Source organism: Motacilla alba, chromosome 1 (genome assembly GCF_015832195.1).
Source record: "Motacilla alba alba isolate MOTALB_02 chromosome 1, Motacilla_alba_V1.0_pri, whole genome shotgun sequence".
NCBI lineage: Eukaryota > Metazoa > Chordata > Aves > Passeriformes > Motacillidae > Motacilla > Motacilla alba.
Genome location: NC_052016.1, coordinates 21,148,236 through 21,172,770, shown reverse-complemented (window position 1 = coordinate 21,172,770; position 24,535 = coordinate 21,148,236).

Here is a 24,535-nt window from a genome sequence, read left to right as displayed (position 1 = left end):
GTTAATCATAACCTGTGAAGTTTATTATAATAGAGACAGTACATAATATGACAAGTGCTGGCATGCTATTTTTTACATATGGTAAATGTAAGAGAATGAGACAATGAAATAATTTGCTTTAAAAGGCTGACAACTCTATAACCTTCAGCCCAAGGACTGAGTTGCCTGTTATTCAGGGTTTGATTTGTTGCAGCACAACTCTGTGACCTTGTTGCAGTTTTACTAAGAAACTGTTGATGGAAGGGAGGTATGTCAGAGCCAAACATAAGGCAAGTTAAAAGCTAGACAGACAGTTGAGAAAACAATAAAAAATTTAGTTAGTTGAGGAAACAATAGTTTCTTTCAATGGCTTGAAAGAAAAAAACACTGACATGAGACCACCTATAAACTGTAGGGACAAGAGGTGCAGGCAACTAACGTGTAGCAGCACCAAGAACCAACCCTTTTCAAGGGACAATGGAAGTTGACCCTTGCCCACTGCACCAAAATCAGTCTGGGCAGCAGAGGCTCACCAGATGTCTCGCTGCTGGTGGTGAGCCCATTAAAGCTTAGCTTGATACACAGACACAAATAGTTTGTGTTATTAATAGAAAAATCATGTATTGTACTCTAAATTGTGTATATCTATCTATCTATCTATACCTATCTATCTCTTTTAAAGCATTTTTGTATAAGGGAATTTTTGTTCATATATTAAAAGTAACCCTAAGAAAGAGAATTAAAGCTGAATCTTTGAATGATGACAACCTAGTCAAAGCTGTTGGCTAAGTGCCATAAATGTATGTCTCAAAATTACAAGTGTAATACATGCATGGTTCTTCATAAAGCACCAATTGCTTTATTACAATTGCTTTATTACAAGTCATTAGATTGAAGAAAAAAGGTATAAGATTATAGAATCAGAGAATGCCCTGGGTTGGAAGAGACCTTAAGATGATTTAGCTCCAATTCCTCTGCCATGGGCAGGGACACCTTCCATTAGACCAGGTTGCTCATCCAGCCTGGCTTTGAACACCTCCAGGGATGGAGCATACACAGCTTCTCTGGGCAACCTGTGCCAGGGTCTCACCACCCTCACAGTAAAGAATTTATTCCTAATATCTGATCTAAGCCTCCTCTCACTTTGAAGGCATTTCCCCTTTGTCCTGTCACTACCTGCTGTTGTAGAAAGCACAAGAATGATAGAAGAATCACAGACCCTCTCCATCCTTCTTGTAGGGTCCTATGTAAGGAATTGCTTGATGGTATTAACTCAGTATTAGATGCTACCATCCTACTGAATTTATGTAAGCATAAATTTTCATTTCAGTATGCAAAAAGTAAAGTTTAGGAGGAGGGAAAAAGAGCTTCTGACTGTGACTATAGATTAGCAGTTCGACAGACTGCCAAGGCATGTTTGAGAGCTGTCATCAGTGGTTTGTTCAGTGCTAGACAAGACAGCACACATCCAGGATGATGTGTAAGCCACCAAATCCACCAGCCACCTCTGCTGTGCTGAGCTGAGCTAGGTGACTCACTAGATGGCTTTCCGACTAAAATTATTCTTCTTTAAAGAGCAGAATTAATGAAAAACCTCAAACCTCAGAACCATGACTGTGTGTTTGTGTGTGAAATCAAAACTGGTCCATACTCACGGCTGTTCTTCTAGCAGGAAAGTAGTTATATGTATATGATGAAAGACTGAAATGAAAAATAAAAAAATCCTGCAGGAAATTAATTTAAGTTCAGTTTTCTCAAAGGAATTTATTTGAGTTTTTTATTGTTTTTATTTGCTTGTTTTCTTTTTCTGTTCTCCATTTAATACACAGTATTTAGACAAGTAATTAGCTGGAGTTTGGCTTAAACAATAACCTGTTTATCAAAACATTGTACCATAAAAGAAAGGTATAAGATAAAGACTAATGGAATGGAAAGAGAGTGAGAAATAATGTAATGTGCAAGAAATATCTTTAGGGAAGTTAAATATAATCCTAATTCGTGAAATACATAGATATTACAGCCACATAAAAGAAGCGATCTCCATCCTGTTCTTGTAGATCAGTTCTCAAAGCCTCAAAACACTAAAAGCAAAACAGAATTTGTGGTTTTCCTCTTTTTATTTTTCCCTTTTGTTAATTAATTCTTTTTTTTTTTTTTTTTTTTTCCCTGGGAAGCTTCTTCATTGGCAAAGTCAAAAGCCAACTAAAGGAGTTTAATGAAAATTGCAGGAAATATGTCAGTAATAGAAATAAAGTTTATATTTCATCTTCCCTCTGGAAACTGTGACCTTCAGTCCCAAGGGCACTCTGTTGAAGTGTTGTATGAGTATCAATAAGCTCCTCTTCACCCCAGGTACTGTGTGAAGTTTTTGGTGCCACAATATAAGAAAGATATTAAACTATTAGAGAGGGTCCAAAGGAGGAAAACAAAGATGATGAAGGGCCTTGAAGGGCCATACAAGGAGCAGCTGAGGGTGCTTGATCTGTTCAGCTTGGACGAGACTGAGGGGAGGCTTCACTGCGGTCACAATTTCCTCGGGAGGGGCAGAGGAGTGGCAGACACTGACCTCTGCTCCACGGTGCCCAGTATAGGACCCAGGGAATGGCCTGAAGCTCAGCCAGGGGAGGATTAGGTTGGACATCAGGGAAAGGTTTTCACCCAGAGGGTGGTTCAGCCCTGGAGCAGGCTCCCCAGGGCTGTGTTCACAGCAAGGCTGACAAAGCTAAAGGAGAATTTGGGCAATGCTCTCTGGCACATGGTGGGATTGTTGGGGTGTGGTCCTCTGCACAGGGACGGGAATTGGACTCGATGATCCTTGTGGGTGCCTTCCAACTCAGAATATTCTATAATTCTATAATTTGTGACTTAGTTAAACATGTCAGAAAAACTATCTAATATATTTTCTTAAAGGCATTCTTTTCCTGTATTGTGAATTCCATGAATGCCACAATCCCAGAAGTGAGGAAGGGTGGGAAAGAATTTAGCAGCACTTTTACTGTTGTTTACTTTTACCAGAAGATGAAGGAAGAAATAAATTGTTATTTAAATATTGAAAATTCTCATAGGGCCTTTTCTTTCATCATTCATAACAACTGCAATTTTCAGAGCACCCTCTCCTTTTCTTGCAGTTCTTCCAGAGAAACCCTAGGAGCTATTTATCAACTAGGTTGTTTTCATAACAGAAACAGAAAGTTTTAAAAAAAACCTTTCAATAGCAGAAACAGTAATATATGCTAATATGTGCTAATTCACGTCTTTATACATACAGAGAAAATCCCAGCTGAAGAAATTTAGCAATTTTTCAGTTAAATTTTGAATGTTGCTCATTGTTTATGTTTAAGCAAGAATTTTCTTGATATTTCTTGCCTTTTAATTATTTGGTTCCCATATGCACATCTTACTGTCAAATTTATTTTAAAAATTCAAGTTTTAATACAGAACCTGAATACAATTGAAGGCCTTAAAGAGTATGAAAGAAAAAAAAAATCTAGAAGTGTAACTACTCATTGATTTACTTTATTTTTAATTCTTGGCCTAAGCTACATGGGATTTCACAAACCAGTGTTAGCTGTGTACCAACAACTTGTTTTTCCCCTTTTTCTCTGAGAGGACTTCTGTACTACTATTCAAATGCTCTCAAAGGGAAAAGTTAAATTTAAAAATTCTCAATAACATTAGAAATCAGGAATATCAAGAAAAAATATTACTTTAAGTTTCTCCTTTCCCAGATAATTTCATGTCTTAATCTTGGTAATGAAAACAGGTGAAGCTTTTCTAATTTTGTTTGCAACTGGTTTAAATTTTGTTCCAATTTTTTACCCCATTTACTCAGTTCTCTACAACTGCTTTTGGAAAGCAAATGAGAAATGTTTTCATTAATCTTAGCTTCTGATTACCTTTACAAAAACTAAATTGTAGACTCATAAGCATAACTCTTCTAGACTCCTAAGACTTATTTAATTTCTGTTATTCTTATCCTTGCAGGCTGCTGAATACTTTGATTAGCACTTACCTGGATTCCTGGTAATTTTGAACATGACCACAAGGTACTACATTATGAGAAACGTGAAAAGCACAGTTTTCTTTAGTTGCTATGCACTCAGACCATCTTCTACCATGAGGGCACTTGATTACAAGTATACTGAATTAATGTGAAATACAGTACTATTGCAGAGAAATTGTTTCTAACTGGAATATTACTCCAGGAGATATTGAGATTAAAACCTGAGAATAAACTTGGACACATTTTAATATCTGTAAACTGGACAGGACTGTGCCCAGAAAGGGTAAAGACATGATGATTTATGTACCCGGACAAGATTTAAGATGTACATTTATGCCACACTACTCTTCATAGACCTACAACTGTTACTCTCAAATTTTCAGAAACTAGTTTTGAGACCTGCAAATTCCACACAAGACAAAATTCAGCTGCAAATGAGCCTCTTTACACTGCAGAATTTTGGTAGGCTTGCCAGAATAAGCTAAGATTAGTATTTGACTTGGGTTTTTAAATGCTGTAATACAAATTAAACATCTCCCTCCTCAACATGATGGTCCAGATGTTATGTCCAGCTAAGGGAGCCTCTCAGACATCAGTTGCTCAAAAGCCAGAAGAAGTATTTATCTCTTTGCCCAGTTTATTATGGTACACTGCCTAAAAATCCACTTCTAGCCCCTGGTTCAGACATGCTTTTGGCATGTCTCAGTTGTACATCTCAGTTTCTAGAAGGACTATTGTACCCTTAAAATAATTAGAAATTCTAAAACATCTCAGCTTTTCAACCATGCTGCCACCACTGACCTTACAGAAGGACACAAGCTGTTGTGGAAACTTACAGTCCTTTGCAAAGCCTAAAATAAAAGCTAGTTGTACATATCTCAGGAACATGCAGACATGCCTTTGGAAGCAATGTGATATTGCCTAATACATGAAAGACAAGTATGTTTCATGCACAGAAGAGTGAGTTGACATTGTGCTTTGTAATGGAATTTTAATTGATTTTCACTAACACGTGGCTCCTTGTGGATCTGCAGAGCAGTAGCATGGTAGCATGGCAAAAGGCTGGAATGTATACTAAAGCTGTTTCGGTGCCAATTTTATTCGGCTGGCAAATTTAATTTCTTCTTCCTTGGATCGTGGATTTAAAATGCAACATAAGTTCAGTCATCTTCATCAAATCCAACTATGCTGAGAGTGAGACTTATTAGACATTTCATGTAATATATGCTGTCATAGGTCTGTTATGTCATTTATCTTCACTTGTGAGCAGACCTCAGAACTCACTTGTGGTAATGTCATTGATGATTTATTAGTCTTCTCACTTGTGAAGATAAATGTCATATCAGACCTCAGTCATCATCCCTTCCTTCTACATATAAATCCAGATTTAGAAAAGAGAGTGAGAAAGAGAATAAGGGAATTTTCCCAAATGGTTTGTGGGTAAGCGATGTCAAGCTTTCTGTGGTAGATATTGGACATTTACTTTAATAAATCTTGTTGTTTGAACATTTATTCGTTGACATATCCCTTCAGGTAGATGCCACTGAAACATTCAGGCGCTTCTCTTCATGCTGCATGGGGGTTTTTTCCTGGGAATGCCAGCAGTGATTGGTAAGAGCCCTTTTAAAAGCTTTACCAGAGGAAATGGCTGGCAGACAGAGAGGAACATTTGTCAGATCCACAGAAGGGCAAAGTCCCCATTTAGAAATGAAACCTGAATACCACTTACATGTATCTTTGGTCCAATTTTATGGGCTTTCATATATCACTCAAAACTCAAAGAAAGAATTGTAAACAAAGTAGAATAAAACCAGACTGAAAACCAAGCACCATTCTGGCTCATTTCTAAACTCCCACAGACACTGTGTTACAAAGTATCACAAATCAGGTAAATCCATTTTTATCTTTTGAATCTTAAAATCTGGGATCATTCCTTTAATGTGCAGGACATAATACCCAGATGAAGTTAAGCAGTTGTGTGACAGGTTGAATTAGAGTTATTACAGATCTGCCACTTGCAGATCTGTAGGAAAGGGATAAAAATTGTGCCATTGTAGTTTAAGTCTTCATTAATTAAGCTGAAGATGTTTAGATCATCAGAGCATCTGCTTTGTGGAGTGACTTTCCAATAGAAAAAAACCTCAAGCAGCAAATAGTCTCCTTGAGTGTCTTTCTTCATGATGGTGAAAGGCACTTTCTTCATGATGGTGAAAGGCACTTAACTTGTCCTGGTGAGAACATGTCATGAAATCTGAACCCAGAAAGCAGCTTGATTTCTGTGCAGAAACAACTAAATTGCCTTCTAGAAAAAGCTGGTTATGTTTAAAGCCGTCATGTAGCATCATGACAGCTAAGCTCACCAAGGACACTGACATCTCCAACCTGGTTGTCTCCTGTAAGCACAATGGTTCTTTAGGTTTTAGTTTTCCTGCATTCATTCCTCCTGCAAGTCCCAAATTTAATTAAGTCCTAGCCATGCTTCTCTGCCCTTAGATTTTCTTCAGAGAGAAAAAGGACAAAAAAAGAAGAGGTTTTTTTTGAATATGTTTCTTATGAAATTGACAAGGAATATTTTAAATGTATATGCTTTTGTGTTTGCATAAATATGTAAATAAATATATAAATATATATACACACAGATATATACAAGCAGACATATATATAAAGGCACACCATGACAACTTAAAACATATTGAAGTACCCATTCTACATGTTGCAGTCATATCTTTCTGGAACTAGTAGATATCATCCCAAAAGGAAAAGTACATTTTCTACTTAGATTTCAGTTAAAAATAAACATTTCTAAAGAAAAAGAAGCCAATACATGAATATAAATGCCTTGTGCCATATGTCTGTCTCAGTGTTAATATGATTTATGGGGTTTTGGCCCATAGTACAAGCTCTTCACAATCTTTTCCTGCCAGGGAAATATGTATGAGTTATATTTCTCCATTTAATGCCATTGGGTCAAAAGGATGAGAAGCATGGGGTGAGGATGACTTTTATTTGGAGTACATGAGATCTGCCCAGAGTTATCATGCTGAGCTTCATAAAACACACAGTTCTCGTTTCTCATTGTTCCTTTAGAGGAGTTTATGGCTATCTGCCATAGCTCCCCTCAGACATAGGTGTTTACTGGAGGAAAACCTGATGAGAGAGAGATGATGTACTAAACCAGGAGCCAGGAGTATCTGTGCCTAGAGACTGATTTTTTTCCAAACATAGATGTGTAGAGCGTGTGGCAGGGTACCCTGGTGAGAGAGACTCGGTGGAAACCTCTAAAACTGGTAGAAGTCGTACAGGAGCTGTTAAAATAGGGTTTGGTTCTGAATCTGTACAGAAATTTTTCACTGAGGGCAAGCCAGCTGCCCATCACTGTAAACCACATCCTGAGAATGAAGGTGGAACAAAAATGCGTTAAACCAATGCCTGTATTTCGCAGACAAACAAAAAACCAAACAAACCCAGGGATAATCACCTAGCATAGTTTCAGCTTATTTTAGCATAAAATAGCTCTACTTGCAAAAATAAGATTTAATTTTAGATTTGTGGATTTGCCAAATAATATCCACAGGAAAAGAAAAAAAAATGCTGCTAGAAGCAAGGCACAGGATTTGGCTTGCTTTGAGTACAGTCCAGAGATTTCTGTTTCACAAACAGCTAATGATGTCTCAGCTCATCAGAAGCTCAGGAGAGATACACTATTTATATTTGTGTAGTAAAGAGTTTGCTTCAACAGCAACTATGCAGTGGAGCTGTGTAATTCCTAAGAAATTGAATGGTACCCTTCTGTCTGGAAGCTTAGAAGGACATCTGAACACCTGTTTTACAGATTGTGTCCCCGTGGTTCAATCCTGCTATTAACAAATCAGAAATCTGGCCTGTGCTTCAGTGAAGTAAAGCTGAAACACTGACAGAAAAGCATAGTGGGTTATTCAAAATATTAGCTCAGCACTCTGCTTCTGCCTTACCCCACTGTGCTCTTTATGCAAGTATGTTTGAAATGGTGCAAAAAAACCCCTAAACAGAATGCAAACCTATGTTCATATTAAGAATCTCATTCTGTTATGTTTTCAGTCTTTTAGACCTTCCTGAGAGCAGCCTGAAAAAGTTTGATGTCCAAATCATATCTCTCTCCATAATGCTGACATTGAATTAAATCACCTCAGAAACATAGCGGCGATTATGATTAAAAATTAGTCCTTGTTACAGCATAGGCCAAGTCAAATCCCAGTACTTTGAGTGTATAACTGATTTTTCAAACTTATAGGGATTTAGACAAAGCTTAAATTACTATGTATATTTATATATAATGCCATTTTTTTCTAAAATAATTCACATAATATTTTATGGCAAAAACCTAATTTCAGTGCAAAAGGAAAATTTACATTCACCCTTTAGTTTTTGTAGCAGTAAAAAAAAAAAAAAAGCTTTTTTCTTTGATATGTGATTTGTAACACCTATAGCCTCTAATGGGCCACAATGTACATCAGAATTCCTTTCATGTTGCTTAAATATATCCAGGGTCTGCACAGTAGAAGTTAATCTGGAGTGAATATTTTAGTTAACATGCAGGTGGATATGCACAATAGGTATAAATTAAACCAAGGAGATTATCCAGCACTTTGTGTTAGTACTATGTATTTGCTATTCAGGAAATAAAAACAAATAAACTTGTAGAAGAAAACAAACCTCTCTTCTAAGCTTTTCACACAATGAGTTTGGCTGAGGAATCAAAGCACACTTGTCTGAAGGTTTCCAGATGAGAGCAACCTTTTTCCAGGATAGAAAATTACTAAATACTGCACAGCACGAAAAGCTGAGAAAAGAGAAATTATTTCCAGCTTGTGGAAGTATTCTTTCAAACAGAATTTTCACAGCCCACATCCAACCCTGCATGTATAGACACAAGAGAAAGGGAGGGAAGCATCCTCTTTTCCCCTCTGGTTGTTGTTCAATTAGCCAACTCATCAGAAATGTTAATGAAGTACCAATACTGAGATACATCCTGTTGTTGTTTCAGGGAGAAAACAGGAGCTTAATCAATACCTTGTCTCCAATGCCAGCTAAAAGTCTAATAGAATTCACATACTATATTAATATCTTGCATGTCATAGTCTGTGTTCTGCTTGGGTTTTTTTTTCAGAGAACCAGACTTCATCTGGCAAAGCAATGCTACCAATGGTAGTAGAATGTATCTTCTCATGCCAAAAAGTGAAGCACTAGGATACTCCCACACAAGGAGTTTTAGTTTTCTGTGGCTGAATATGTTTATTTTATCTCACAAAAATGTTTCAGTTTGCACACCTAGTCTATGTGCTTATTATTTTCCATGGAGTGGTGCATTCAGCCTGGTTTGTCTACAATTGTGTATAACTGTATATTTATATATAAAAGTAAAATTCAAAGCTACTTCAACAATGTAATGTCAGGCACGAATTGCACCACTAAGAAATATTACATTCTGTATATATTGATAGAAAATGACTATTCAAGACTTTAGCGCACCTATTTTTTCCTTCTTCAATAGATTTATCTGGTACACTGAAATCCCTAGATTTGATTTTGCTATATATCTTGACTTATCTATCCCTCAATAATTAAACTTTTCAGATGTTGTTTTGGAGATCATCACTGCATTGTGAAATGAATCTATCTTTGCTGACTAGGTAACATGAAGGTATCACTCAGGGTACTACAGAAAAAAAAGCTATTTGATCAGACATCTAGTACAGATGAGATAGATTCTTTCTTCATTATTTTTTCCTTTCCCTTTTTCTATTTTATTTTCCATGGAAGATTTAAGGTAAGTTAGAAATTTTTCAAATATAACAAAGGCTTTGAAGTGGCAAAACAAGTTGTTTAAAAATGATTCACAGAAATAGCGAGGTTGAATTTTCACTTGTGTTGTCCAAGGTTTGTAGAAGATGGTGTATCTGTAGGATGAGTGAGGTCAGAGCAGGTGCACTGAGAAGGGAGACAGCTGATGGTTAAGCAGAAAATAATAAATAAATAATGAAGAAAAGGTTTTTCACTGGGGTAATTCCCTGAATTTGCTCAAGGCACAGTTCCTGGCCCGGCTGAAAGAGAATCATAGGGGTGAAAGGATCAGTGTGGGTCTACTCTTTGCAGCAGGAGCAGGTACATGTACCAGCCTGAAGTGTGTAGGATCACAGCCCCAGAGGGATGCTCCCACAGTACTAAGATGAATCTGGGCACAGCTTTCCTTTGACTCCCTGTGGCTGTGTCTACAGCAGTGTGAGTTTAACCATTGACCCTCCTGCTCCCATTTCATAGGCTGGACCAAAAGGAATTCTAAGAATTCCTGTTTAGGTCATTGATCTGTTAGAAATACAATGGAATGTGTCTTACTTTAGGGGTGTCCCTACATAACTAGTATCCCAATATAGCGTAGTTATTTACTTATACCATTGTTTTAAGGGTGAGGTTTCTCTCCCAACTGTTAATTTTGATTCCAAGACATTATTCTCTCCCCATCTAAATTCTGACTGGAATTTTGTTCTTGGCTAGTATGTATCACAGCTGAGTTTTGGTGGGGATCAGTGTAATTTTAGACTGGAGTAGCTCAAAGGGTGAAGACAAAGAGCTCCATCTCTATATTCCATCTTCAATGCTGTTGAAAGATTATACCAAATAAGTGCTGATTATAAAGTGTAGTCTCCCAGCAAACATTTTAGTAAAACGAAACAATCATTCCCAACAACATTTTAAATCTTTCCTCCAGATATTTTAAATGTAATCCTGTATAGAGAAGCAATTTATATTCTAAATGTATTTGTCTCCTCTAAATAAGGTTTGGTGTTCCATGGTCTGGTGATCCTCTTGCTGGGAAGTACAACATTCTGAGATCTGGCAGCTTTCCCAGGATTATTTCTGAGAAGCATGAGGGAAAACTATGATACTCTAGCACATATGGATCTTTGATGCATCTGTTTTGGTAGCAAGGTACACGCATAAAAGTTTTTTCCTTTGACTTAGCTTCATTATTTTTTAACAGCGATTTAGCACTAAGGGCTGATAAACAGTAATATATAGAGTTTCTTTGTTTGTTTCTCTTTTTATAAATTAAATGTGTAAACCAGTGACAAAACTATGTTCTCTTTGTTTTCTGTGGTAATTTCAGAAAGTAATTGTTGTTTGTATTTTGCAACGACTTCAGATTAATAGCAAACATGCACCATCAATTTGCATTGAAACCATTGTTAGATAAATAATAATTACTTGGCAAAGTGCTTGCTGAAAATGCAAAGTCAATTAACTTGAGCGTTGTTCTACACTCAGCAGTAATTTATAATGGTTTGGTTGGTGGGTTTTAATGGTATTTTTGTCTTTTCAAGCAGCTACAGCATAGAGCTAACACTAAGTACTTAGAGAACGCTTTTAACTCCTGTCATTATTTTAATGTCTTTTAAATGGTAAATATCAGCAATTTGATGACATCCAGTAAGTGGAACTACTGCCAACAAAATGCCCTGCTTCTTTTGATCTGCTTATAAATGTATAAAGAGATGTACTTGCTGTTTTACTAGCACTGGGCCAGATCCTACTGACCTTGAAAGTAATTTTTTCAGTTAGCAGGTCAATGTTTGTCATGGCCTGAGAATAAGACAGTGTCAATTGATACCAAGAGAATTATCAAGACGTACACATTTTATAGGTTTTTTTTTCCAGATTTATATTCAGGTCAAGTTGAAATCTTATTAATTCATAGCACTTTTATAGCAAATGTGGTTCCATTATCCCTCACATATGTGTCTCACTAAATGCTAGGTTTTTGGGGGGTATTTTACTTTCTTGGGTTTATATCTTCTTTTTGTGAGCTCTGCATGATGAGCAGAGAAAGAGGAGGAAAGAAGAACACAAAGAAGCTGGGGAAGAGGTTTCTATGTTATGAAATCAATCTCTTGAACTTCTCTGCTATTCAACTCTTTTAAAAAAACTCTCTCATTTTTCTTATAAGTATTGAAGTTCTTTTAGTCTGCATTATTTTCAATGAAAGACCTTTTCCAAATCTGATAGGCAAAAAGGCTCAGAGCCCATTTCTAAATTAAATCTAAATTTATTCATGTTCAGCTTATGTATATTTGTTCTTATGCCAAAGTACTCCTTTAGCTCAAATGGTTATTTTCTGTCCCTTGTGTTCATTTCCTTGTTGTGTCTAAAGACAGCAATCCTATTCCTCCTCATCCTTCACTTTTCTAATCTAATGAAACAAGTCCTTTTGTTCATTTTTCATGAGGAAAAAAAATACTTTCTGGATCATCCTTTTCTGTACCTTTTCATCTTCAAATTCACTGATCCATTTATATGCTCACGTTATTGGTGACAGAGCATTTTTTTGTGGTTCTTCAGCAGAATGGGGAGAAAGTTCTTTTATGTTCTCCCTTATTTCCTACCTCTATTGCCTTCAGTTGCAAGTTTGCCTTTACTTTGCCTGCAGAAACTAGTAACCACAGTTGAAATCTAGAATGATTTAATCTGAAAAGCTCTCTAAATCATGTTAAAGGGCGTAGAAAAACACCCACTGATTTTTGCTGTTTTAGAAACATTATCTCATTATGTCACTAAACAATTATGGGTATCTAAAGGCACAAGTAGAGACATTTATCCTCCCCTTGATGCATATGCAGGACTGCAATAAGCCCATTAGACTTGGTGAGATTTATGGGTGTTTATAATGGGAATAACAGGCCACAGTGGGTGGCAAAGGGAGAGAAAGACTCTGAACTCAAGATTGGAAGCCAACAGCTTGAGCTCTAATTAATGCTGAATTAATATTTTGAAAAAAAAAATGTATTCAAAAAATGTTGTGCTTTTGCCTATTTTTTACATTATCTTCCACGCTGTCCTTAATATCAAAAATCTATTTTCAGTTTGCTTCCGTTTGGAAGAACTATTTTTTGTTACGACAGAAAAAAGTTACCAAAGCCATTTCTGAAATTCTCAGTATTTCTCTGCCTTGCCAGATGTATGGAGTTCTTTGTAGGCTGGGACATACCCTTGCTAAAAAAGTTGGGTAAACTGAGTCTTTCCTGTAAAGTGGATGTAGTGAAGAAAAGGCTGGAGAATTGAGACCACAAAGGACATAAGAGCATTTTTGAACTTTCATCTTTCCATCTTTAGACAAAAATGAGATTCTGACTTTCTATCATGTGAGAACTCTAGCTGTAATCATACTTGTCCTTTGTCCACAGGTGTTCTGAAAGGTATTGATTCAGTGCTTGTCTGGCAGACTTTGATTTCACTCGTGTCACATTTTGGACAAGTAATTATTTATATGTGTGCATGAATGTAACATTATTTTTGTAAGTTCTCATCTGATCCTTTCTTGGCAGATGTGAGGCCTGTAGAGACCTGAATGCATTGCCATATGCATCCTATATACAATTCTATATGTTTGCTGAGAGTGCAATTTTTAACCCAACATTCACGTTTTTCCAATTTTTTTAATCAGTATTTGTGGATGTGGTGCAATACTGTTTGCATATATTATACTAATATAACTCTAACCTCCTTTTCCATTTTGGAAGGTTGTTGATTTAAGTCCTTGGCCAGAAATTTCAATCATTTTTAGTGTATATTAACTAAATTGTTCTTTATTTTGTCTGTTTTGTCCCTATTATGACAATTCTATTTTGTTTTCAACAACTGTGCATTTTTCTCTCTTACACTGCCAGGGCAATGGCTGAATAGTTGCAGTATTGTTCCCCAAATTCACTGTCCTCCTTACCTCCCTGTCTGTCACATTATTTCCTCTACAGAATCTGCCAGTTATACTTAACAGAAAAGAGTCCCTTCTTAAATTCCATCTCGTGTGCTTGTGACCTTCTGGTCCTGTTTGCAAAGACTACAGACCCTTTACAGCTCTCTCAGCCTACCTTCCAGAGAGGGAACATATCTGCTTTCTCCCACACACAGTTTGCTTCTCTGTTTCCAACAGCTGACTTCAAGATAATGTTTTTAATGAAAATATCTTGCTAATATTTTGCTCAATAATTTTTGAGCTTACACACTACCTAGAAACATAATTTAAAAATAATAAAAGATAAAATAATTAAATAATTTTTAAAAATTAAAAAATTAAAAAATAATAATTCTATTTTGGCTCATATTTTGATTACAAGTTGTCCTATCAGCATTTCCAAATTTCCTTTCACTTACAGTGGTCTTTTAGACCTTACTACCATTTGCTATCCCTTTCTGTCAAGGTAGGAAAGTGTAACTGTCACCATTATTTTCCATTTTACTTCAATTCTGCATTTTAAATTTCTGAAGCTGTTAAATACTACGAAAATAAAATTTCTTCCACCAGAATAAATGTAGGTACTCCTCAGAGACATGAAGTTATAATATGGAATATCTCTTTATAGCAAGATATATGCAACTCAGAACTGTATCTCCCCAGCTGTTTTTCATTCTATCAGGTTCCTGATGGATTTAAACTGGTCATGTTTTTTAACATCTTGTTGCAATTATGCATTTCATCCTATCAAAGCCATTGAGCATTATATTACTGCTATCTAGCATAATCTGCAGAATCATAAATTTCAGTGATGCCTGAAATACCTGTTTCTTGTAGAAGAAACCGGGGACCTCAGGGTGGATTATGAGTTGGACTAACATTTTAAGTTCAATTCTGGTCAAGAGGGAAATGTGCTCCCTATTTTGTTACTGTCAAAAAGTGTAGTATTTCATCAGTAAGCATAAATATATCTAAGCAACTTGTCAAAAAATTGCTTAATAAGGCAGTTTATGAAGCCTATGAGAACACCACTTCCAACTGACCCATGGTTTGATCTCTTAAAGTAAAAACTGTTCTTGGGAATATATGTTCTTTAGTTTGTCCCTTGGTACACATGCCTTGCTTATTTGGTGAGGAAATGACGGGGTTTGTATGATAAATTAAAAAATCCTCAGAATTTTTTTAATTATTTGCTGATTACAATCTGATCTGTATGATCAGCTGTATCATCTAGTTTGTTCCTAATCTGAAGTACAGATAATGCAGCTACAATATTAGAGTTCTAGCTTTGCATCATAATCTTTTGCTTTTGATAGAGCAGTCAGTAGCTAACACGGGGGAGGTGGAGAAAGTAACCTGGCCTTTCAGTGGTGCTGATAACAACTGAAGAGAAAGTGAGTTTGATTGCAAAGCTCTGGATCCAATTAATCTCCAAGACACTCCACACCCTCCCACACATTGACATCCCTTAGCTGGTAATCAGCGTCTGCTTGGAGGAGGTCCAGAGCTGTAATCACTGGCAAAGCTAACATCCAGCTACTTGGTAAAACCTCTCTAGGGCTTTTCTATGCTTTGATTTAGCTCGGTGATGGTGATCCCTCAAAAATATTTTTCCACTGTTTCATTTGAGACCTGCCTGCTGCAAGAGAGGTCTTCCAACACCACACACCACCACAAGCCTGTTCTGAGCAGGCTTGTCTGATTATCTGATGCAGTCAGCCAATCACCAGTAAACAAAAACTCATCTCTCCACTTATCTTTGACATTTTTGTGTAGCTGGTTCTAAATTTAAATAGGAAAGAAATACGCCTTGAACTTGGATGAAGTCAGATATGATACAATTCTTCCTCAGCAGCACATTTATCAAGAAGAGGCTCATTTTTATGTCTGAATGTGTAATTAGTTGGGCGCTAACACTATTTGTCCTGGGAAGATTTAGATGGCATTTTAGAAACCTCTCTGCTCTGCAAAATCCATGCCATGGCAGACAGCATTGCATTCATAAAAGGAACATAAGTTAGTAGTCTAATTAAAAGAAATTATGAATACTCTAAGTTACAGGAAGTCCCCAGGGTACTTCATGCACAGTAGAATTCTTACTGTATGAAGGAGTTCATAAGTAAGTTTCTCCAAATTAGAGATTCCCATTTTGGAATTGGCATGCAGGTCTAAGACTATAGACCTGTCCTTGTCAGTCCTTAACTCAATTAAATACAGAAGATATGCTGGAAATCACTTAAAAATGCAAACCTTAAAATTCTTTTTCTATTTTATTCTAAATCCATTTGAAGCAGAGCGACAGAGAGTCTCCAGGCAGTGCAAAAGAAGTTTTTGCTTTATTGCAAAAAACAGGCCTTTTTAAGCAGTTAGCTGGTTATCATAGTTTACATAGCTTTAAGGCACAACAAGCCCAAGTAAAGCAACAACTATACACCACAATGTGGACACGCAGCAGTCACACAGCACATCTCTCATGTCTCTCTGTTCCTTTTCCAACTGAGACACCCTCCCATAGTACTCTTCTACTTAGCTGAAGTAGCAGGCCTGAGCCATGATTTTATAAGGGTAACAAGGCCCTTATTTTATAAGGCATTACCTATACGCAACAGAAATCTGTTAATTAGTTATTTGATTTTGCATTTTACCAGACTGGATTTATCTTATTTTCCATCCGAATCTTATTCGGTACTATGAATGAATCTGGGTCAATCTGGAAAATACTCACATCCCACTCCATGGGATATGATGGACATAAAACAAAAGTGTAAAATTATTTAAAGTGTGCCTTTTATTCAACACAGTGTTGATGACTAACAAGCTCTGCAGGTTTTCTCCTCACTAAACTGCAAAAGATGCATTCAGAAAAGCAAACCATGAAAGCCAAATCTTAAGTCAGTTAGAAGATCATGAGAAAATGCAAAATCTGTCGCAGAAGTCTTGTGGCAGGAGCAGACCATCTGGAGAGAACTGGTTTCCATGGCAGAGATGCCTGTCCATCTCTTAGTTTACTGCATTTCTGACATCTTCAGTCTTGTAATGTGTTCTCCCCAGAGATCCCAATACTGCCAAAAGCTTTTAAGGTTAATCATTAAATGGACCAGGCACAGCTGGGTGACGGACAGTAATCTCTGACCAGGAACAGAGAAGACAATCTGGGACAGCAGCAACTTGAAGTGACGCAGCTGAACTTTCAAGACTTTGTTTGGTAGAGTGATATCAACCAGCTCTCAAAGGCATTCAGGTTTTAACATCCCTGACATATTTTCTTCTTATAAGACTTTTTTTCTCTACTGCTTGTGCTTTGCCCTTATTGAGTAATTCAAAGAACTCTAGAATATCGCAAATTATTTAAACTGGAAAAGACCTCTTAAGATCATCAAGATCACCTATTAGCAGAGCACAGACAAGACCATTGCTAAATCATGTCCTTCAGTGCCACATCTACCTGTCTTTAAATGCCTCAAGGAATGGTGACTCTACCTCTTCCCTGGAAAGCCTGTTAATATTCCTGACAAACCTTTTGGTGAAGCAATTTTTTCCTAATATTTAACCTAAACATTCTGTGGCGCAACTTGAGGCCTTTTCCTCTTTTCCTATCACTTGTTCCTTTGGAGAAGAGACCAACACCTGCCTTGCTCACCTTGACCTTGTCTCTAACACTGACATTCTTTCACCAGTAAATAGAAAAATATCTTCTGTTTAAGGTGAAAAATAGGAATGTGCAAATCCGTGAATATGAATGAAATTCTAAATTCCTAGAAAAGGATCTTATTTTAGCCTTCTTTTTCCACTTCAGAATATGTTAAAGAATCATATTATAACTGAACCTCTGATTGAAAGTCAATACTTCATAAAACTAAGGGATATAAGGTAATAATTAAAGTAGTTCAGCAGGAAATTGTTGCTGAACTTTTAAACTTTTACAAGGAGAAAAGCTATAACGTACGAAGCCTGAGAAAAGGAGGGTGCAGTAGAATTACTGGAAATGTTAAGGGTACAATTAAAAACTAGTTGACCCAAGGAAAGATGAGATGTAATTAAACATACTTTTTTTTGTGTGTGCATACTGCTAAGTATGCAGTAGGATGGGCTTGAAAAGAATTGCTTAATGATAGTTTAAAGAATATATTTCACCTCCCATGGCAAAATTTTGCAGTAGTTTCTGACTGCCCTCTGTCTGACTCCAATTAAATTGTATGTCACACTCTTTTTGCTACTTGCCTTTGACCTATAGGTACAGCAGGAGGAATCACTCTGACTTTAATGTGCCAGAAACCTCTCACTTTTGTACTGTATGAATTTTCCAATGTAGCTATGATCCATAAAGACCATTGGCATAAAGTGCAAGAAGATGTGAACGCAAATCAGGGCAAGCAAATGAATGCAAATTATCTCTAATACAGAAATGTTCCATTGTAAATTAATATTAGCTTATCTTTACACTACATTGTAAGAGAGAGAAAAGAAATTAAGGGAAAGGAAGATAGGAAGGGATGTGACTACAGCATTTTGGCCAGAGGCTTGTAAGTGTCACTGATCGCATTTTAATGTTGAGATTTTTATGCATTCAGAATATTAAAACTTCTATTACATTTTCAATTAAAAACTCACATGAAATACATGTTATAGTAATAGCATGCTCTCCAAAGAAATTGATGTATGCACATTTTGAGGGAATGGTAATATTCCAAATTTATAAACTGAGAGGTTTGCTTAGAGAATTAGCTATAGACTATCTTTCACGAACATCGTGGGATATTGCAGCCTCTTGTTACATTTTCTGTACTAAATTCCATTTCTTGAATAATCTCAGTCTCCAGGGCAATTATTCATTACCATTTGGAAAGAAAAGGTTCCACATCAAGTAAACAATCAGCCTCTTCAGAGAGGGAGCAGGGCACACTGAACAATAGGTATATGCTCATCTAGAAAGATTAGGTTTGGGCAAAATTTCTATGAAATTCCACCTCTGATGAAATCTCAGCAAATTTCTCACGAGTCCTAATGGAGTATTAAGTATTGCAAGTAAGATGCTAAAGTGTTTCAGTTGTGCTGCATTTTCTAGTCAGGGTTTTTTGACAACTAGATTACTTAATGAACTGACAGATTTTGTTGGGATGATGACATTAATCATGTTTCTTCAAATAGTAAGAAAGTCCAGTTGTAGAACTGTTATCCTGTTAATCTCCTCAGCAGTTTAATGTCTTCCCCTTAAGCATTTCTTTAATGAATATCAACAGTTTGTTGTATCCAGCAGAGTTAGACAGGGGAAGTATTTATCCTAAATGGAAAAATTCATTCTGCACCATTTTTCCTACAACAGGACAAACGCAAAACTACCTTAACTTTTTATGAAAAGTTGGCAGGCCTAGAATAACAAGTAGCTTGATCATGCCAATGCTTCTTTTAGGTGACATTAATGCTTAGGTCCTGTTTTGTTGTTATCTTAAATCTGAGGTCCAGATAACTCTGCTGAATAAGTCGGTGTTTCTCTAAAGACATCTCCTTTATGCATAAGTAGCTGCTCATCTATGAGCAGATTATAAAGTTGCTTCCAGGATCAGTGTTAGGTCCTTCCTCCGGGAAGTCCAGGATCAATGTTAGGTCCTTCCTCCTCATCGTCATGTCTTCATGGCTTTGTAAGTCTACCAGTCTGTGACTGATCTAGGTCTGTGTTAGGTTGTGCCTGGCAAAGTTACATGGATTTAAAAAAAGATGTCTTGCATCACTTGCTAAGTCAGGTTGACTTGTAGCACTCACAGCACTGTAATATAAACCAGCAGTGCCCTCCAAGGCAGTGTCTGTAAAAGGTGTGGTAGGTAACCTTCTGGGACCTGCTAAGCCAAAGCCTCAAAGCCCACAGTGACAGCATGACAGCTTTACAGATAAGAAGTTCAACACAGATACCTTTCTAAGTGATATTTTTTTCCTTATGAGCAGAGTGTGTTCATGACATTAAACTCATCAATTTAGCAGGCTGAACCTGGAGTTACCAACAATATTGGTACTGTTAAAGGAAATAGGTCATTTAGTAGGTACATCTAATAGAGACCAGTGAGCAGGACTCTTATTCCAAGGGGACCAAAGCTTCACCTGCATGGGGGAGTTTCTTTTAAGGGAAGGAGCAGTAACCAAGAAGTAGAGAGGAGATTTGTTAGAGGCTGAAATAGAAATAGAAATACTATGTTTCACATATTTGTGAAAATAGCTGCCATTCTTCTTGTGAACTCAGGTTTGAACAGAGGGTCACCAGAGTGAAAACCATCACACTACAAAGAAACCACTTCCGTTCTTTTTTAGTATATGTATTACTCTAATCAGCTCTACAATTTGACACAAACCATTCAGTTCCTGCCAGGCTGGCAAGTCTACTCGCCACTGCCATCATCGCTGTCTTGGGAAGTGCTGCCCAACAACTGAGAGCTTGGCTCCATAGCAGGGACCTGTGAAATGCTTCTAATCTCTGTAAAAGTGCAACAGCCTTTGAACACTGAAGAGTTTTCTCAGCGTACTGAGAGGGTGAAAGGGAGACAGCAGAGAAGTACTTGGGTTGGGAGGATACCATCAGGGAGCAGTGGGAGTGGGATACTCTCCAGGGTGATCTAATGTAAGTTGAGCCGGGTCCTCTGCCCACAGGGCACAGCCCTGTGTGGGACTGGGGTGGTGACAGTGACAGGCATCAAAAACCCAGATATACAGGGAGAGTTTGCTACCCTACAGAAATCCAGTACCTTTGGAGAATCTTTGTCCAGCAGCAGCCAGCCCCTTCCGTGGTAGCTTTCCCAGAGCTGAAGCTCAGACAGGGTGGGCAATGGGCAGTCAGCCAGGGGGCCTCTGGGGAACCCTGTCCTGGGCAAGGACAGCCCAGACACCCCTGGGACCCAAAACAGCTCAATGCCTGCCCCCAGCAGTGGGAAAATCATAGAATCACAGAGTATGCTCTGTTGGAAGGGATCCACAAACATCATGGAATCCAACTCCTGGCCCTGCACAGAACAGCCCAAGAATCCCCCCATGTGTCTGAGAGCGTAGTCCAAACATTTCCTGAGCTCTGTCAGGCTTGGGGTTGGGACCATTCCCTGGGGCACATGTTTCCATGCTCAAACACCCTCTGCATGAAAAATTTTCTCATGATATCCAAACCAAACCTTTCCCAATGTCACAGAATCACAGAATCATAGAATAAGCTGAGTTGGAAGGGACTCAGAAGAGTCATCAAGTCCAGCTCCTGGAGTCCTGTCATGACAGTGAGAATATCTGTACCTATCCCTCCTCTTCCCCTCTATGGGAGTCTTCTTTGTAGGAGTTTCCAGCACTGAGCTATTGTGCCTCCATTAAGGAGAAAATATCACTAATGTGAGAGAGCAAGAATCTGCGAATGCACTGGATGTTGACGCAGTGTAATTATTTGCCTTCCTGGAAAGTAAAAGGCAAAAAGCTTCAATTCCAGGAAGTCTGCCCTTTTGCAATATTAAAACTCAATTTATTGTGTTAGCATGTTTTAAAAAGGGTATTTTGACCTTCAGTAGTGGAGGAAACAGATACTTCTGGAACTGTGAGAATCAGAAATGGAAAAATAACTCAGAAATTCAAGTGAGGATTCTGTGTAGAGAAGAAGAGAATAAGTTAATCAGCTTGTGAAAGAGACAACATGTGAGGGAGATCCTATTTATAGCATTTCTGCTAATACAAGTGCATAAGATTTTAAGAAGAAAACAATGTAATTTGTTAATTTCTATTAATTATGTTATTCTGTAGAGATACCTTAGGACACTAAATATCAGCAAAAGGTTTCAAATCAGTTTATGTGACAGAGAGGTTTTATTACCTCTTGGTACATTTGTCCCACTTATTTTTTAAAGTATTTTAAATACATTTTGGATGAAGAGTACAGACAAGTACATGCTTTGTCTAAGGCTCCAATTCTTACTAATAAGGAACTAAGTTTATGAAGGCAAATATGTGTATTTCATGAGATTGTTTATTATATTCTAATTTTAAGAGTGAATGAAGACTGTAGGACTTAACTTGACTAGAACCTAACTATAGCTACAAACTATGGAATAAGTAGGAAATTATTCTGAATTCAATTTTTTATTTATTGCAGCTTTTGAAAAAAAATGTGGAAGTCACTAGACTGCAATATTGATCTTTGCAGTTTATTAATCTCTAAACTGAAAAAACCAGAATAGTTTAATGAAAAGGAATCACAACCAATCCTGATGCTTGTCTGGTAACACTCATCTCCACTCACAACATGTATCATAGCAATGTACTCATATAAACTTTCTTATGTATTCATAATGAATCACTACATCTGAGATGAGCAAGAGAATCAAAGGTATCCCAGATTACAGGAAGGCATATAAGTGTACAAGAGGTTGAAAGAAAAGATAAAAAATATTAAAATCTATTTGGTAAATGCTACTTTGTCATAGAGAAAAAAAAAATCTCTGAGTTGAAACAATTCTGGTGACATCATTCAAGTGAGATCAGCCTAACAGAAGTGCAATTATATTCAGCGTTGTAGTAACTCATGGGGTCTGTGCATTTAAAATCTACTGCTGGAGGAATCTGTGGAAACTTGCTGACAAGTTAATGTGACTGTTCCTAGTCCTACAAACTGACAGCTGGACTGAAAAATTCCTTTGGGCTACCCAACCAGAGTGGGTGCAGGAACAGCAGGGGAGAAACAGACAAATACAGCTTAAAGGAAAAGCAGAGAAAAACTTAAGATTTGTGTTCCATACAACCAAACTGGTTTTTCCACTTCTTCTTTGTGTCTGTTTCTGCAGTTAATTAGTGCAGCTCTGACAAAGGGCTGGAATTAAGGAGAATTTACTTCAATAAACTGTGAAAAGACTACTCACTTGCATCTTCACTCTCACTCTCTTTAGCAGAAGAATAGGCTAGGCTAGATAGTTAACAACCAGAATAGGCTGTATTCAGAGTTAGAGCTGGAGCCAGACTTACTGTTTATGAAAAATGGGGCCTAAAATGGACATGAAATCCATCAAAAATCCAAACGAATTCACTAAAACCAACAGAATATTAGTAACCTCTAATTCTTTGTTTGTTTCTATTCATGCTGCCACTTTATCACCTGAGCCCCTCCTCTACTGACACTTCAATTACTCCTGCATAAAGTAACAACATGCTAAATGCTTTAAAACTCTCTGGAGTGTAAATAGTAAGTTTGTGTTGTATCTTTACTTTCTTCAAGTCTGTTATCTTTACAAGTCAATTGATTCTTCCACGAAACATGAATAAAGAAGCATTGGCTTCAACCATTTCTTGAGACTGTGTCTGGAGTTTGTTAAGGGAGTGGTGCTTCAGATAGCAAAAACCTGAGCGGTATTCCGTGCTATTCATTTGTTCTGGTACAGGCACAGCATTGTTAAGGAAATACTTCCTTGAGTATAAAAATTAAAATTTAAAAATTACATATATTCCATTAACTATAATGAGGAAATAAACTTATCAGTTTGTTGTTTTTTTTAAACAACAGATGAAAGCAATTTTCTAATGGGATGTGAAAAATTTGGTCTGGTGTAGAGCTCCATCGGATTTTTCTTATTTATAGCACAAAAGTATTTGTCTCTCTTAATGCTTATATTTCAACCTTTTAAATCTACTTATCTTTGAACAATGGAATTATACAAGCAATTAGGTGAATTCAGATATAATGAAAGTGAATGCAGCTCAGTCGTAATGAACAGATTTCTCACTTTGCATTTGATTGCAGTTTGTTTCAGACTGTAAATAAATTAATCTTGTTTATGTTTTTTGGGCTGAGAGTAACCGTATTGAGTCAGATTTTCAAGACAGCTCAAATCTCAGAGTCTCTCTGTGGCCAGATAAAGTTCTTTAGAAAGTAGGCCAAAGCATTATGTGGAATTCTGACAGTCACTGTTAAACCATGGCTGTATTAATCTTTGCAGTATAATGTATACTAACAGACTGGGACTTTTTTTTTTAACATAACTGTTAGTTTTTATCATCTTCTCTAGGTCTATATTTCTGAGACATTTTTTTAAACTGCTTATGGAAAGTGAAACATGTGAGGCATCTGTAATATAGATTTCTTTCTCCAAATACTAAGTTTCACCAACTTACTATGGAATAGAACTGTAAAAGAGGGGATCTTAGAAGTCAGTTGGGAAATTATATATTGACCTGTCCTTTGTTTCTGAAATAACAGAGTCAGGACATATATGCAATATGCCTTAAGCTCTCCTCCAGAGGTAAACTTGAGGTTACAGGCTATTATGCCTCTTGGGTTATTTAGTCAGTTATTTATTTGAAATAGACCCCAAATTGTTTATCATTCACTGACAGATGGTTTTGCACCTTCACTCAAAGGTATATTATTCTAAACCATTGGGTGGCACAAAGAAGCCAACACACACGAGACTGATTCTACCTTGCTTTCTGTGATTTATGGAAGATACACTATCTCGCTGACAAATCTGAGTGCCTTTAAAGTACTATGCTAATAAGTAAAGTACAGCTATTTGCTTTTATTTTCATATGTAGGTTGTAGTCATGAGATACATGAGTCTGCCTCATGACTGGAAGTGTCAGTGTGCCTGTGCTTTAAGACAATTTTGGAGGAAGGGGGGAGGAAGAGGTGGGTAGTGGCATTTGAATGTCTCTCTAAATGATCCCTGCTCACTTTGCTTACTAATCTATACTACCTTTTTTGTTATTATTTATTTAGCTGATTTAGTCATATTTACCATCATAGCAGTCTGTCCCCAGTTCTGTGTTTGTTATTCCCCACTGTCCTA